At 39.1% G+C, this 17,470-nt stretch overlaps 1 protein-coding gene across 1 annotated transcript in view; it reads left to right on the top strand.

Annotated features, from left to right (window-relative positions):
* LOC106613872 (ephrin type-B receptor 1) overlaps positions 1 to 17,470 on the top strand; it is a 215,925-nt gene that overhangs the window by 76,723 nt on the left and 121,732 nt on the right. The gene's annotated exons all lie outside the window — the stretch shown is intronic.

Consider the following 17,470-nt stretch of genomic DNA (forward strand, 5'->3'; position numbering starts at 1 on the left):
AAAGTGTCACTATGTCTATAAGAGTGGATGTATATGACAATAAAGGATCAGATTCGTAATTGTAAAAAAAAAAAAGTGTAGCCACTCTGGAATGTTTTCATAAGCTTGTCAGAACATTTCTAAGTGACAGATTCTAAAGGTGTTTATTTGGGTTACTGTGACATGGTACTGCTCTGAAAGCAAGACTTGGCCCTGCTCTGCAGTGTATTATTAGCAGCCTGATCCCTTTATGTCTGGGATTGGTTCTGAGGATACTTCTTTCAGTCCATCTGCTCATACGCTCAATCATGCATCAGTATGTTGGCATTACCTACATGAAATATCTCTCTGATGTTTAGTTATTTGTCAGAAAGTTGAGACATTTTTGATTTTTGTCGCTGCCTACTGCTGGGGCTATGCGACTGTGAGGTAGTCCAACACATTGGAAAGGCCTTGGAGTGCTTCATGAAAGTCTCATTTATCATTACAAAAAAAGCCTTGTGAATCCAGCCCCAGAAGTGTTAATAAAGATGTGATGACAGCTCATCAACACCTTGTGGCTGGCCAGAGAATAGGATAGGAGAGCTACTGCTTGCTGGAGAAATGTGGTGAGTTGAAGTCTGGCTGACCGTCTAGGTCTCCAGTTGCTCTCCATACAAGATCCAACCCCCCCAACATCAGGGCTTCTCGAGGGTGTAGTGATAACTGCCGGCTTACTGTTGAAACCCCCACATCATAGTGCAAAAAGAAACTGCCACCTGCCACCAGTATCCACACCTGCCAATCATTGGACCATAGTGGCACTCTTGAGAAAATCTCTGTGTGAATAAAAAATTGTATGAGGAATGAGAGGATGAAGTAAAGGGGAGAATAGTGTAGAAAGAGAGGGAGGAGAAGAGGGACAGAGATAGAGAGAGAAGTAGGGGCGGAGCAGAGAGAAAGAAGGAGAACAAGACAGGGAAAGACACACAAAGAGAAAGCTAATGGCGAATGCTACAGTAAATACGTGTGTTGGCCCTGTGCTGACACGTGACCTCCACCAAGCTTGCAACTGTCAGGTATTTAATAAGAATTTCATAGATCAGCTCAGCGCTCAGCAGCATAATTAATCATGGAAATTGGCTCTGCATGTCAGATTAAAAAGGCTAGTGCCCTCTGCCTCGCCACATCATATTAGAATCTATTTTTTCTTGTCCTCCTACGTTCTTTCCCATATTTTTTCTTATTCTATCCTTTTTCTGTAATGTCCTTTAGCTCCATATTCTCGCGGTATCCAATAATTTCTTTCCATCGAGTCTCTAATCCATTTTGTTCTCACACCCTTTTACACCTCCCTCCTCCCTTTATCAATGCAGCTGGGGCGAGGGGGATGGAGGTGGTGGGGGGTGCACATGTGTATATGTCTTGATATTAAGTGTTATTATTGCATGTTAATTGGCCAAGTAGGTTCAAACCAGATTACTTGGCTACAGGCTTAAATTCACCTCATATCTATTCAATGCACATGATTGGAGAGAGAATGAGAGCAGAGGAGGAGAAAAAAGCAGTAAAGAAGAGTGGTCAAGGCCGCCCGCTATGGTTGGTCTGACTGAATATATTACACAGGAGAGATCATGAGAGAGGCCATAGACTCAGAATATAAATGCGGTGACTTATATTCAGTACCTTTGTTCCATGACAGTAGATACTTTGCGCCACAGGGGCACTATAAAGTATAGATTCTGCAGAATACAAATTCTATATAAATCAGTCAGATTTCACATTGATGGGTGATTATTTGCTGTGGAAGTGTTCTTAGCTTGTGCCAAAGGGTCTACACAATGTCTGGTGACATTAGCAGAAACTATTGTAAAGTAAAATTTGTCAAGTTGAAAGTGTCAAGTAACCTAGTGTTCCTCATCCTGTGTGACTGTTTGCATCATCGGTACAGCACACATTCATTATTCATTAGATGGGTAGCGAACTCTCGTCTCACTACTGTGCACTATTTCAATGGCCAGATCCCTTGATGTCTGACACACTCCATAGGCCCTTTTTAAGCCATCCCAGAATGCACCTCTCTCTTGCACCAGAGGCACCATACTACTGCTTCTGCATATAGATACCAGGCAGGGACAGAATGAAGAGGTGCACCAGGTCTCTCTGGCTTCCAGATACATTAGCATTAATATTTCAAATATTCAAATAACATTATTTAACATGCAGTAGGCTGAAGGAGATGCTAGATTCACTGGCAACTTGATTGACTGCTCATACTCAAACTGACTTATCAGGGGTTGTTATTTATGCAAGATGCCCGATTATCGGCTGGCACAGGTGGGCACACTGGCACCCTTGCCTGCTGTGGAGGGGACAGGACAGGGGACACAGAGAGAGGGCAAAGCCACTCAAGGGGCTGAGGGCAGTTTATCACTGTCACAGGCAGAGACACACACTTCATTTGGCATTCTGCAGCAACCTCCTCAGAGCCTGGTCTCCAAATGGAACACAGAATTGGATGGCGCCACTCGATATTCCTCTCACTCACTCTTACTCTATGGAGAGGGAATCTGTAGGCATAGCACCACCGAAGGTGATAGTCTGGGAGGTCTGGTGGAGAATGGGGCTATGCCATTTATAAGTCCTGAGGGAAGATTAAGGTCAAATAGGGACAAGAGAATGAGAGACGAGGGTGTAAGGGAGAGAAAATACAGTGCCTTCAGAAAGTATTCACAACCCTTTACTTTTTCCACATTTTGTTGTGTTACAAAGTGGGATTAAAATGGATTACATTTTTTTGTCAAAGATTTATACAAAATACTCTTTAATGTCAAAGTGGAGAAAAAAAATCTTACATTTGTAAAACATTCATGAAACATTAAACACTATCTTGATTAGACAAGTATTCAACCTCCTGAGTCAATACATGTTAGAATCATCTTTGGTAGTGATGTGAGTCAGTCCAGTCACACCTGAATTGTGTAACATTTGCCTATGATTTTTTTCAAAATTCTTCAAGCTCTGTCAAATTGATTGTTAATCACTGATAAACAACCATTTTCAAGTCTTTCCATAGATTTTTATGTAGATTTAGGTGAAAACTGTAAATTGGCCACTCAGGAACATTCACTGTCATCTTGGTAAGCAATTCCAGTGAAACCCCACCTCTTTAAGGAATACCTGGGATAGGATAAAGTAATCCTTCTAACCCCCCCCCCCCCCTTAAAAGATTTAGATGCACTTTTGTAAAGTGGTTGTTCCACTGGATATTATAAGGTGAATGCACCAATTTGTAAGTCGCTCTGGATAAGGGCGTCTGCTAAATGTCTTAAATGTAAATGTAGATTTCGCCTTATGTTTTAGGTTATTGTCTTGCTGAAAGGTGAATTCCCATTGTCTGGTGGAATGCAGACAGAACCTGGTTTTCCTCTAGGATTTTGCCTGTGCTTAGCTCCATTCTGTACATTTTTTTATCCTGAAAACTCCCCAGTCCTTAACGATTACAAGCATACCCATAAGTGAAATTGGCGCCGACAGAGGGCTGCCTCGCTTCTTGCTCTTAGGAAACTTGGCAGTATTTTTTTTGTAATGTATTATTTCTTACATTGTTAGCCCAGAATTTTTTTTGTGTTATTACATACAGCCGGGAAGAACTATTGGATATCAGAGCGGCGGTAACTCACCAGCACTACCAGCATCACGACCAGGAATACAACTTTCCCGAAGCAGATCCTTTGTTCGCACCCCCAAGGGCAACTGAACTGATTCCAGAAGCCGACCCTGTCAAGTTGTATAATGATAGGAGACAAGTGCAGGAATACGTAATAGGGGTTTTATTTTCTCCACCCAAACAAGATGCGAGGTGTAAACGTCTAAATAATACATGGGACGAGACCCGTAAAACAAGTGCACAATAACACATAGCATGGAAGCCGATACAACAGCACAGGTGCTCACAAGACCAACGGGCATGGTAACAATAACCGACAAGGACAATGGGGAACGGAGGGCACATATATACACATACTAATCAGGGGGAATGGGAACCAGGTGTGCGTAATGAGACAAGACAGTCCGGGGTTGTTGGTAATGAATCCAGTTCAGTGGCACCTAGAAGGCCGGTGACGTAGACCTCCGGAGCTGGTGAACGGAATGAGCAGCAGTACCGGAGGGATCTGTGACAGACCCAAAACAACGCCGGCGATGGAGAGGTACTCTGAGTGATCTTCTAGTCCGATTTAGGAGGCGCGCACACCACCCACCGTTTCCGAGTATATTACTCGCTAATGTTCAGTCTCTGGATAATAAAGTTGACGAGCTCAGGGCAAGGGTTTCTTTCCAGAGAGACATCAGGGATTGTAACATACTCTGCTTCACGGAAACATGGCTCTCTCGGAATATACTGTCCGACTCGGTCCAGCCAGCTGGATTCTCAGTTCATTGCACAGACCGAAATAAATATCTCTTCGGGAAGAAGGGCGAGTTTCATGATTAACCTCTTGGGGCTAGGTGGGACGCTAGCGTGCCACCCGTGGTGCACTCCATCAACAGCAGGTGCATTTCAAGAGCGGCAAATTTGAATCCAAATAAATGTCAAAATTCAAATTTTTCAAAAATACAACTATTTTACACCATTTGAAAGATAAACATCTCCTTAATCTAACCACGTTTTACGATTTCAAAAAGGTTTTACAGCGAAAGCATAAATTTAGAGTATGTTAGGACAGTACATTTACAAGAGTTGTGTGTAATGTTTTGTCAAGTCAAAGACAGGGTCACCAAAACCATAAAACCAGCTAAAATGATGCACTAACCTTTTACAATCTCCATCAGATGACACTCCTAGGACATTATGTTAGACAATGCATGCATTTTTAGTTCTATCAAGTTCATATTTATATCCAAAAACAGCGTTTTACTATGGCATTGATGTTGAGGAAATCGTTTCCCTCCAATAACCGGCAGTCAAGTCAGCGTCACAAATTAAATAATTAAAATTAGAAAACATTGGTAAAATATTATATTGTCATTTAAAGAATTATAGATTTACATCTCTTGAATGCAATCAACTTGCCAGATTTAAAAATAACCTTACTGGGAAATCACACTTTGCAATAATCTGAGCACTGCGCCCAGAAAAATACGCGTTGCGATACAGACTAGACGTCATGTTGGGGAGATCTAAAATCGAAAATACTATGTAAATAATCCATTACCTTTGATTCTCTTCATCAGATGTCACTTCCAGGTATCACAGGTCCATAACGAATGTAGTTTTGTTCAAAAAAGCTCATCATTTATGTCCAAAAATCTCCGTCTTGTTAGCACATGATGTAAGCCAGCCGGACTTCTCGTCATGAACGAGGGGAAAGAATATATTTCCGTTCGTTCAAACATGTCAAACGTTGTATAGCATAAATCATTAGGGCCTTTTTTAACCAGAACATGAATAATATTCAAGGTGGACGAATGCATACTCTTTTATAACGTATTGGAACGAGGGTACCCAACATGAACTCGCGCGCCAGGTGTCTAATGGGACATCATCGTTCCATGGCTCTTGTTCGGTCAGATCTCCCTCCAGAAGACTCAAAACACTTTGTAAAGGCTGGTGACATCTAGTGGAAGCAATAGGAAGTGCCAAAATATTCCTCAGCCCCTGTGTTTTTCAATGGGATAGGTTTAAAGGTAATACAACACATCAGGTATCCACTTCCTGTCAGAAAATGTCTCAGGGTTTTGCCTGCCAAATGAGTTCTGTTATACTCACAGACACCATTCAAACAGTTTTAGAAACTTTAGAGTGTTTTCTATCCATATATAATAAGTATATGCATATTCTAGTTACTAGGTAGGATTAGTAACCAGATTAAATCGGGTACATTTTTTTTATCCAGACGTGCAAATGCTGCCCCCTAGCCCTAACAGGTTAACGTCTCATGGTGTAATTGTGATAACATACAGGAACTCAAGTCTTTTTGTTCACCGGAACGAGAATACCTCACAATCAAATGCCGACCGTATTATCTCCCAAGAGAATTGTCATCGGTTATAGCCACTGCTGTGTATATCCCCCTCAAGCTTATACCTCGACAGCCCTCAAAAACTCCGCTGGACTTCTTGAAAACTGGAAACCACATATCCTGAGGCTGCATTTATTGTAGCTGGAGATTTTAACAAATCAAATTTGAGAAAAAGGATGCCGAAATTCTATATTGACTGTAGTACTCGCGCTGCCAAAACACTTGACCACTGTTACTCCAACTTCCGGGATGCATATAAGAACCTCCCCCACCCTCCTTTCGGCAGATCTGACCACGACTCCATTTTGCTCCTCCCTTCCTATAGAAACTTAAACAGGAAGTACCCGTGCTAAGGACTATTCAACGCTGGTCTGCCCAATCGGAATCAATGCTTCAAGGTTGTTTTGATCACGCGGATCGGGATATGTTCCGGGTAGCTTCCAAGAATAACATTGACGAATACACTGATTCGGTGATTGAGTTTATCAGGAAGTGTATAGGAGATGTTGTACCCACTGTGACTATTAAAACCTACCCTAACCAGAAACCATGGATAGATGGCAGCATTCACGCAAAACTGAAAGCGCGAACCACCGCAGTTAACCATGGCAAGGTGACTGGGAATATGGCACAATACAATTAAGAAAGCAAAGGTAACTGAACTAAATGACTATTGCCCCGTAGCACTCACTTCTGTCATCATGAAGTGCTTTGAGAGACTAGTCAAGGATCATATCACCTCTACCTTACCTGTCACCCTAGACCCACTTCCATGTGCTTACCGCCCCAATAGATCCACAGACGATGCAATCGCCATCACACTCCACACTGCCCTATCCCATCTAGACAAGAGAAATACATATGTAAGAATGCTGTTCGTTGACTATAGCTCAGCATTCAACACCATCCAAGCTCATCATTAAGCTCGAGGCCCTGGGACTGAACCGTGCCCTGTGCAACTGGGTCCTGGACTTCCTGACGGGCTGTCCCCAGGTGGTGAAGGTAGGAAACAACATTTCCACTTTGCTGATTCTCAACAATGGGGCGCCACAAGGGTGCGTGCTCAGTCCCCTCCTGTACTCCCTGTTCAACCATGACTGCGTGGCCAAGCACGCCTCCAACTCAATCATCAAGTTTGCAGATGACATAACAGTAGTAGGCTTGATTACCAACAATGATGAGACCACCAACAGGGAGGAGGTGAGGGCTCTGGGAGTGTGGTTGCAGGAAAATAACCTCTCACTCAACGTCAACAAAACAAAAGGAGATGATCGTGGACTTAAGGAAACAGCAGAGTTAGCACCCCCCTATCCACATCAACGAGACCGCAGTGGAGATGGTGGAAAGCTTCAAGTTCCTCGGCGTACACATCACTGACAAACTGAAATGGTTCACCCACACACAGTGTGGTGAAGAAGGCGCAGTGCCTTGATCCCTCTTTTACTCTAGTGTTCTATTCTTACAGGGGTTTAAATATTTACACGAGTGTTTTATTTATACAGCATATTCGGGAATAGTACTCTCTCCTTTAATATCTTAACATACAGAATCCATATATAATGTTGTAAATCTTCAAGGGCCATCCACTTTGAACATGTGCCATTGTGAGGATGAACTGAAATACTATTTGAAGAAGAAAAGGAAGAAACGCCAGAAGAATGAGTGCTGGGCTTGTCTAAAATTGTTTATTTGGGGTATCAGGTTGATTGTGGAGGTCTACACACTGCAAAATGTATGGTAATTTAGACAAAAAAATGCATTGAGATACCGATCTGTCATTAACATACCACTCACGACAAAAGCTCCAGCTGAAATGTCATTGCCAGAATCCTTAAATGAAATTGTGCAATGAAGCATAGGTGTAACTGTTTGAAATTAAGTTCTAAAGTTAACATTCTACTGCAAAGATTTTACAAGTTGGATATCCAAATTTGAATTAGGTTATTATCCACATTTCAATCAGTTTAACATGTCCTTTCCACAACTCTCACATCCACATTTACTTAGTACTATTCCCAAACACACTCAGTAATCTCCCTTATTACTCCATGTGCATCTTCAATGATTCTCTTGTCGTTACTTCCTATTCACCTGTTCAACGGTTCTCTTGCCGCTACTTGCTATACATATAAAATATCACAACATGCTCAATAACACCTGGTGCTATTAGTAGTGGCTCCAGACCACGTAGACGCTTCAAATGAATGCCTACAGATGGTTGTCCGCGGGTTTTTCCATGGTACCTTTTTGCTCTCACGCTAACCTTCTCCTAAAACTAGTTCTAGCCTTCTTGTCAAGACTAGTGGTGCCTTTTTGTTTTGTTTTATTGGTTTTATTAATATATATATATTTTTTAAATGCAGATTAATTTAAATTGACTTACTAAAATTCAGTCCCTGTGTCTCTCAGTTGTTTGAGGATGATGTGTCTCCTCCTGGGCAGCTCACAGTAAAGGTCTGGGCAGGTCCTCATTGTCTTTTGGTCAGACGGGAATTTTCCTCATGCATCATAACATTTGCTAACAGTTTTCCTCGCAGACCCTCACTGTAAAGCTCCGCAGGCAGAGTCAATCATCTTCTTTGTGACACCAAATTGTGGTGGAAATTCAACACCAGGGACACCGGAAGTCAATATTAAATTAATCATTTTTTATTATCAGCAAGCTAGAGAGCTTCCAACAAACTTAATGTACCATAGTACACGTCGGTCAGGAGCTCCCCCGGGGCAGTCCTGTTACTTTTCTTATATACGGCTAGACAAAAAAAGTCATATAAGCATGATTTACCTTATTCTTTATTCATCATTAACTTTGGTTTCTGCATGTGACTGACCAATACCTCACAAGGCTTCTTCTCTCCAAACTGAGACCTTGAAACTGAGATACCCCTTTCAGTTCCCATACAGCAATGTTCTGGGCATACTGCCAAATTACTTATACTGATAGTGAGGATTCCTCCATGCACGATCAATTAGTCACTTCCATGAACCTATCTTATTGGTTATTATAAAAGCAGCATTGATCTGATACACAAACATACAATTTTCTTTTCACTCTGTCAATTAGGTTAGTATTGTGGAGTAACTACAATGTTGTTGATCCATCCCCCATTTTCTCCTATCACAGCCATTAAACGTCAACTGTTTTAAAGTCACCATTGGCCTCATGGTGAAGTCCCTGAGTGGTTTTCTTTCTCTCCATCAACTGAGTTAGGAAGGATGTCTGTATCTTTGTAGGTACTGGGTGTATTGGTACACCATCCAAAGTGTAATTAATAACTTTACCATGCTCAAAGGGATATTCAATGTCTGTTTTTGTTTTTTTACCAATCTATTAATAGATGCTCCACTTTACGAGGCATTGGAAAACCTCCATGGTCTTTGTGGTTGAGTCTGTGTTTTGAAATGTACTGCTCAACTGAGAGACCTTACAATTATCTGTATGTGTGGGGTACAGAGATGAGGTAGTCATTCAAAAATTATGTTAAATACTTATTGCATACAGAGTCCATGCCACTTATGTGACTTGTTAAGCAAACGTTTACTCCTAAACTTATTTAGGCTTGCCATAACAGAGGTTGAACATTTATTGACTCAAATTTTGAAAAACAATTCCACTTTGACATTATGGGTTATTGTGTGTAGGCCAATGACAATAACATCTGAATGAAATCCATTTTAAATTCAGGCTGTAACACAACAAAATATGGAAAAAGTAAAGGGGTGTGAATACTTTTTGAAGGCACTGTAAGTGTGCCTTTGTTTCAGTTTGCATGTGATAAAGAGCGACTTGATATTTGCATGAGTCAGACCTGGGTTCAAATGCTATTTAGGGTATTTCAATTACTTTCAAAGACATTTGGAAGTAAGTATTTGGATATTTCTTATTTGGAAACGTAGTTGAATATTGGAATGTATTTGTAAATACACCTGGGAAAATATATATTATTATTGTTATTGATTTTATATTAAAAAAATGATGTGGTAGATTAGCTTTAATACTGCAGATTGTAGCTTCCATCAATGTAATTACCTGCATAATTTCCAATCCCCCATATTCTTTGTAAATATACAGTACCAGTCAAGTTTGGTTTTTCTTTATTTTTCGTATTTTCTACATTGTTGATTAATAGTGAAGACATCAAAACTATGAAATAACACATATGGAATCATGTAGTAACCAAATTTAAAAAAAAAAAAATTATTTTAGATTCTTCAAAGTAGCCACTCTTTGCCTTGACAGCTTTTCTCACTTGGCATTCTCTCAATCACATTCACCTGGGATGCTTTTCCAACAGTCCTGAAGGATTTCCCACAGATGCTGAGCACTTGTTGGCTGCTTTTCCTTCCCTCTGCGGTCCAACTCATCCCAAGCCATCTCAATTGGGTTGAGGTTGGGTGATTGTGGAGGCCAGGTCATCTGATGCATCACTCCATCACTCTCCTAATTCACTGTAAAAAATATTTGTTGTTTCAACTTATTATTTCCAGCGATCTAGTTGCATGGCCTTTTTCAAGCTCAGAGTACTTCACATTTCACGTTATCCTAGCTTTTATTAGATTTATTTTGACTAACAATAGGCGGTTAATTTGATGTTTGTGAATTGTTAATATAATTTGATATTATTTGAATCAATTTAAACCTTTTATGTTAACAATAAATGTGGAGTTCTAATAACTAAAGCTCCATTATTGTTGACAAATAATAGACAGTTAAGTCTTCTTCATTTCAGTATAACCAACCATTTTTAGTTGAATTAATTTCACATTTTGTTAAGTCAACTTTCAATAAAATTATTGTAACTAGTAATACAGTTATCATAACTAAACTTGACGTTTACATAACATGTCACGTTATCCTTGCTTAGACCATTTTGTTAAGTGCTCTGAGCTTGAAAAAGGCCACGCAACTAGATGACTGGAAATAACAAGTTGAAACAAACTTAAAGCTAGAGTTATCGGAACTAAAGCCAGTAACTTCAATGTATAAAAGAGTTAACCATTTGCCATTATAACTTACTATTCTGAGTTGAATCTTTTTCCTATTATGTTATGTCAACTTTTAATAAAGTTATCATAACTAGTAACACAGTTATGATAACTACATTTAAAGTCTACATAACAAAATTGTCTAAGCTAGGATAAGGTGACATGTAATGTACTCTGAGCTTGAACAAGGCCATGTAACTAGATAACTGGAAATAAAAAGTTTAACAACATTAAAGTGTGAATTATCTAAAGCCACATTTAAGAGTTAACCATTTACAATCCTTGTTCAATCAACATGCACTTAAGTCAAGCCTACTTCATATTGAGTTATTGTAACAGAGTTCTCAACCTGTTTGGCCAGTGGTGCTACACTGTGGCTACGAGCAAGTCAAGCAGGCCACACATAAATAAATAACTATACTATTAATGACATAACAGACAAGCTTGCCACAGGCTGCAAGTTGAGAACCACTGTTCTAACTCAACAAAATGACATTGATGAATAAAAAATGTAAACTTAATATAAACCAGTATGTACAGTTTAACAAAGTTCAGATTTAGTAAAGCTAATCTCCATTTTAAAATGACTTTATATTTACAATGATTGATTTACTATCAAGAGTACATTGATCGATTCAACTACTTACATTGAAATCAATTCATTCCATCTAGCTTGTAATGACAACTAAATAGTCCTATCATGTATTTCAGAACATTTATTACAATATGTATTAACCATCAAATACATTTGCAACAATGTATTGTTCCCTAGAATGCATTTTGATTGTCATGAGAAAAAAAAATAATCTAACAATGCGTATTTTTAGATGCATGTCTTTGGGTGCATTTAAACGGCAGCCAAATTCTGCTGTCACTAATTGGTCTTTTAACCAATCAGCTAAGATTTTTTTTTTTTCTAAAGATAAATGTTTTGTCAAACAATTTTTTTATCCTCTGTCCAATAAATCCACATATATTTGTAAATGGCACCATTGAAACATGGTTTTATGACACGGTAAATAAAAATTCAAACACTGATCGAAGACAACCTTCAGAATGGTTTCTAAGACAAGTTGGTGTCGAGTGTGAAAAAAAATTCTAACATGCTGTAAACATTTTCAGAATGCACTGTAGTTAATGGGAAGAGATGATAGCAAATCAATAGTCTCTAACAAAAGACGGTTGTAGTTTTGTAGACTGAAGGTCACACGTAAAAATAGGGTAACTTAAGTCTTCCCAGAACTGAGATTTGTAAGATTTGGGCAAATAACAGCATCATTGTCTGAAGAATTAACTCAACTACTGCGAGTAAATCAAAAACACAGCAAATAGTTGTCTTAACAAAGAAGACGGTTCTTCAGCCCATGCACTTTTGCTGTACAGTTTTCTGCACCAATCTTCAAGAATATTCTCTGAACTACCTCGAAAGTGTACCTCAAACATTTTGGGTAATCCATGTTCAGACAATAAAGAAGCCCAATCAAAGTGGCAAAGGCATTTGGGACATTGTGAAGCTCATGTATGATCACTTACTCTTCTATCACAAGGGCAACGTCCACATTGTCAGCTGGCATTGGGTCATCTGCTGCAGCTCCATCCACAAGGATACCGATTTTCACTCCGTGGGTGACTTCTTAGGCAAATAGGCAAAGATTAGAGGCATTGCCCTACAAAACATCATCCAATACAATTTTTCTGTGACACTCTGCAAATGTACTGTTGCTTATTGATGCAGGCAAGTGTGGTGGCAGGTAGCCTAGTGGTCAAGAGCATTGTGCCAATAAACAAGCGTGGTCCTTAAGCACGTCAGTCAACCATGATTGCTCCCAGGTCTACATAGAATGCATTCTTAGTTGAGGTAAAACATGGTCTGTTCTTTTTCCTTTTGTAAAAAACTATTGATTGTCCGCTATAGCGCCGTGAAGGGCCATGGTCATGCAACACTGAGAATGAGGGGGAAAACCATGTAAAGCCTCATCTATCATTCAGTACTGTTTTGGCAATCAGCTCTTTCTACAACATTCATTATATTAAAGGTGCACTGTGTAGAATTCCACCTCTACTACTTTCTTTTTAAATGACCAGCTTACAAAAGCTGTAAACTATATTTCTAGATATTTTATTTTACTTCGATAGAACAATGATTCCCTACAATAAGCAATTCATTTGTTAGACAAAAGCACAGCCTAAAATACAAAGTTTATATTGAAGACGGACCGGCGCGAGCCCACTGACGAGCAATGTTGAAGCAAAACTGATTGCAATTCCTGTTCAAATGCCAAAGTCAGCACTGCATGGTGTAGGGATTATTCTCCTATCAAAATCACTTTTTATATTTAAATAACAAGAAATATTGTTTTTATAGCTTTTGTATAGAATTTGGAATTCCTCACAGTGCCACTTTAATTCTGTTAATTGTCTAACAATAGGGAATTTGACATACTGTATCACTAAGGGCACTGCAGTATTGTGTGCTGCCATACACCAGGGATGTGTGATACGTTCAAATATGGTAAAACTTGAGCATACTTACATTTCACAACCATCGACAACAGCTATCAATAGTTGTCTACATGGTAGTTAGGTATTATCGCCCAAACCTAGTATTGTGTTTAATGCATGGTCCTGATTTTTGCTTTGCAGTCCAAGACAAAGATTTTGTTTCTTCTGGACAAAAAGCATGCTAAATCACAATTCTCAACTGAATGTCTAGCAAGGGAGAAAGGTTGAGGGAAAGTAAAACAAATAAAATATTTCTAAAAGAGATGTCCTTATATACTGTAGTTGGTTCACATTTGATTTGGCCTGTGTGTTATAATCACTTCAGATGGCGACAGACATTCAACTTCACTCCATTGAACGTTACAGTGCATCACGATTCATAGGAAATTTCACTCTCTGGGAGAAAGCATAAGGTTATGTTGTACGGTTGTGTACCTCACATGTCTTCAAAAAATTGGTAGGGTCTTCTCGCAGGAAGTATGGCAAGCCTCAGAACACAGACTCTCTCTTCCTTTGATTGGAACTTTAACGACAAAAACACAATTTACTGTTTTATGACATTATTAATGTGGTTTTCAATGTCTCATCCCCAATATTGATGTGTATTTAAAAAAGTTGCAATTATCAATACACCAGAACGTAGGTAATAACTGTACAGAAGACTTTAATATCAATATAATCGAACCTACGTCTTTGTCAAGACTGTCCATCAGGTGTTTTAGCTCCATCCCTCCACCACTCTTGGCCCGGAAGAATTCAAGGAGCTTGGAAAGATGACTGTCCAGGCCTTCATAAAATGTCTTCTTGAGGTCCACAGACACCAGTCTCATGAACTCCAGAGCAACCTGTTTGAAGAGCATAACATACCAGGGAAGGAATTTTAGGGACAAGGGGGTGCCTAATCTGCCAGTGCACCAAAACAATTAGCCAGGGCACTGAGGCCATCAAGCAAAATAGCCAATTACATTGCTACAAAAAAAAAACACTTGTTAAAAAACCCTAACATTTAATGTAGGAAAGTGATTAAAATGATCCGCTGCTACTTTCAGACCAAAGGGTTACCATGGTAATGGAGCTACAGTACTTATACTGATTTGAGGGAAATATATCTTGCAGTTTAAACTGAAACTAACACTGAAAAACCTGGAAGCATGTGATTTAAAATATACATAGCTAGGAAACATGGAAACACAACCTAGCTAAGTCTCAGTTGGGATCATTTCAAATGTATCTATGACAGCCTGTGTCACGTCCTGACCATAGAAAGCTGTTATTTTCTATGGTAGAGTAGGTCAGGGCATGACGGGGGGTTTTCTAGTTTAGTTTTTCTATGTGGTTATGTTCTAGTTTTGTATTTCTATGTTGGGTTTTGTTTGGGATGATCTCCAATTAGAGGCAGCTGGTCATCGTTGTCTCTAATTGGAGATCATACTTAAGGTGTTTTTCCCACCTGGGTTTGTGGGAGATTGTTTTTGAGTTAGTGTATGTTTCACCGCTGCGTCACGGTTTGTTGTTTTTGTTATTCAGTTTATTTGTATGCATTGCATAGTTTCACAGTTCAATAAAATATGTGGAACGATAATCACGCTGCACTTTGGTCCGCTCCTTCATCCTACGACAACCATGACAGCCTGTGACTGCCACTGCCCTCATTGTTAAATAAAGTTAAGGGATGCAAGTCAATCTATGAAACTAAATGACAGAAATACTTTGAAAACAACAATGGTTTATAGCCATAATTGACTTCAGAAAATGTGTGAAACACTTACACTGTATAGAACCCTGCATTTGTGTTACCTATAAGCAGTCAGAGTTATGATTTTTACACCCAGCCATAGAGCACTACAGATAAAAGGAATACATTTTTGGAAAGAATATTACATTAATAACTTATGTAGTTCCCTGTGTCCTCTAATCACCTTCATCTCAAAATGCACAAAAGTCTGAAGGGAGACAAGCTCTTGAATTATGAGAAACTGTGTATATTATTAATTTCAACAATCACAGAAAATCTTATTGGACCTTTTGCAGATTTTAAATAAGCACTTATCTGTCTGAACAGCGCTGGTCATCTAGATTTGATGTCAATCACAAGGGGCTCATCTTCCACAATCTCCTTTCTTCTTAATGAGAAAGTAGTCATCATTGCTGCATCAACAGTTACCCAGTCAGGACTTATTTTCTGAATCTCTTCCTGCATATAATCCTTATTGTTGAAATTTCTTCTCAAATGAGAAAAGTACTGCTTAACATTACAGGGCTCATAAAAATGACAAAGGTCACATTTTATACAAGCAGTAACTGTTTCATGAACATTTCTTCGATGTTGAGTCAAATGCTTCTTGAGTGCTATTTCTGTTTTTAAAGGTGCACGGACAGTCTTGATGGATTCATGGTAATGGACAGGTCTTGCATAATGTCCATGCTTCGATTTGTAATGTCTAATAAGGATGCATTGTTTTGATGTGTCAAATCTGTAGTACTTACAGTTCCACTTCATCCATTGACGGATGAATGCTTTTGGATTTCCAATAATCTAAAAAATGATGTTTACGTAAACATTTTTTTTCACTTTAGTTAATGTTATTTATTACCATTATTCTGAAATTGAAAAATGTCAGAATAATGTTAGTGCTGTCTAGGTAAACCTGTTTACTAAATGCAAAATTATTTTTATAACATGGTTTGTTTAACATAACATCTCACAACACCCAAACTAACAATTGTAAAATAACTAAATATATGCTAACATTACTACTTGCAAGATTAGGCTAATTAATCATTAGAATATTCTTAGCTAGGTTTTTAAATCATATATTTAGGAAAAAACAAGGGCTTTAAACCCAATACTAATTAGAAGCATGGCTAGCAAACATCTTTCCTTTGTACTATTATGCAGGTTGTCAAACTATTTCCAAACTAGCCAACAAGCAGCTTTTATCAGCACATTTGCAATTCCGACCACGGGCTATCTAGCGCCATGCTAAGTAAACGCACTTTAACTAACCAGCACATGTGCAAATTCGGCCACGTGTCCGAACTAACACTATGCTAGCTAACACCATGCTAAATAGCGCGATGCTAGCTAACAGCATACTAACTAAATGCCACAACATAACCTGGAGAATTTACATAGCTAAACATACCTATATCTGATGTTTGGCTAGCAAGTCGCTGAATACAACCACATTAGTAAAATAAACTGATAACAGCTCATTACCACCCAATCTAATAGTAATTGTAACTACAAGCATAGCTACAGTTGGCTTTTGTAGCTAGCTACTGTTATACAAGTTATCAAACAAATGACAAGTTAGTCAGCATGTTTGCAATTTGGCGCCATGTGTGCTGCTGGCTAGGGCGGTACTATTTAACAGCATGATTACAGCAAGCTTTGCTACAATTATACTACAGTACACGTAGTAGTGAGGGGTCGTTCGCAGAGCCGGTGTCACGTCCTGACCAGTATAAGGCTTAATTGTTATGGTAGTTTGGTCAGGACGTGGCAGAGGGTATTTGTTTTATGTGGTTCAGGGTGGTGTTTTTGTAGAAGGGCGTTTGATTTATTATTTCCGGGTTTTGGTTTATGTTCTATGTTTATGTATTTCTATGTTTAGTCTAGTGAGTGTATTTCTATGTTAGGTTAATGGGGGAGTTGGGACTCTCAATTGGAGGCAGGTGCTTCCTCGTTGCCTCTGATTGAGAGTCCTATATATGGGTAATTGTTTGGTGTAGGTTTTGTGGGAGATTGTTTCTTGTCTAGCGTGTATGAGTCTGAGAAGACTGTTTGGTGATTGTGAGTTCGTTTAGTTATTTTGGTGTCCATTTTGAGTCTAATAAAAGTTCAAGATGAGCAACCGCATACCTGCTGCATTTTGGTCCTCCTTTCCCAACGACAACCGTGACAGCCGGCTCTTGTAGGTGAACGTTGGCAGCCGGCTCACATACCCGAAGAGCCGAATCTATTTATAAAAAAATGAAGATATGAATAATCAAAAGAT

Source organism: Salmo salar, chromosome 10 (assembly GCF_965601325.2).
Source record: "Salmo salar chromosome 10, fSalSal1, whole genome shotgun sequence".
Classification (NCBI taxonomy): domain Eukaryota; kingdom Metazoa; phylum Chordata; class Actinopteri; order Salmoniformes; family Salmonidae; genus Salmo; species Salmo salar.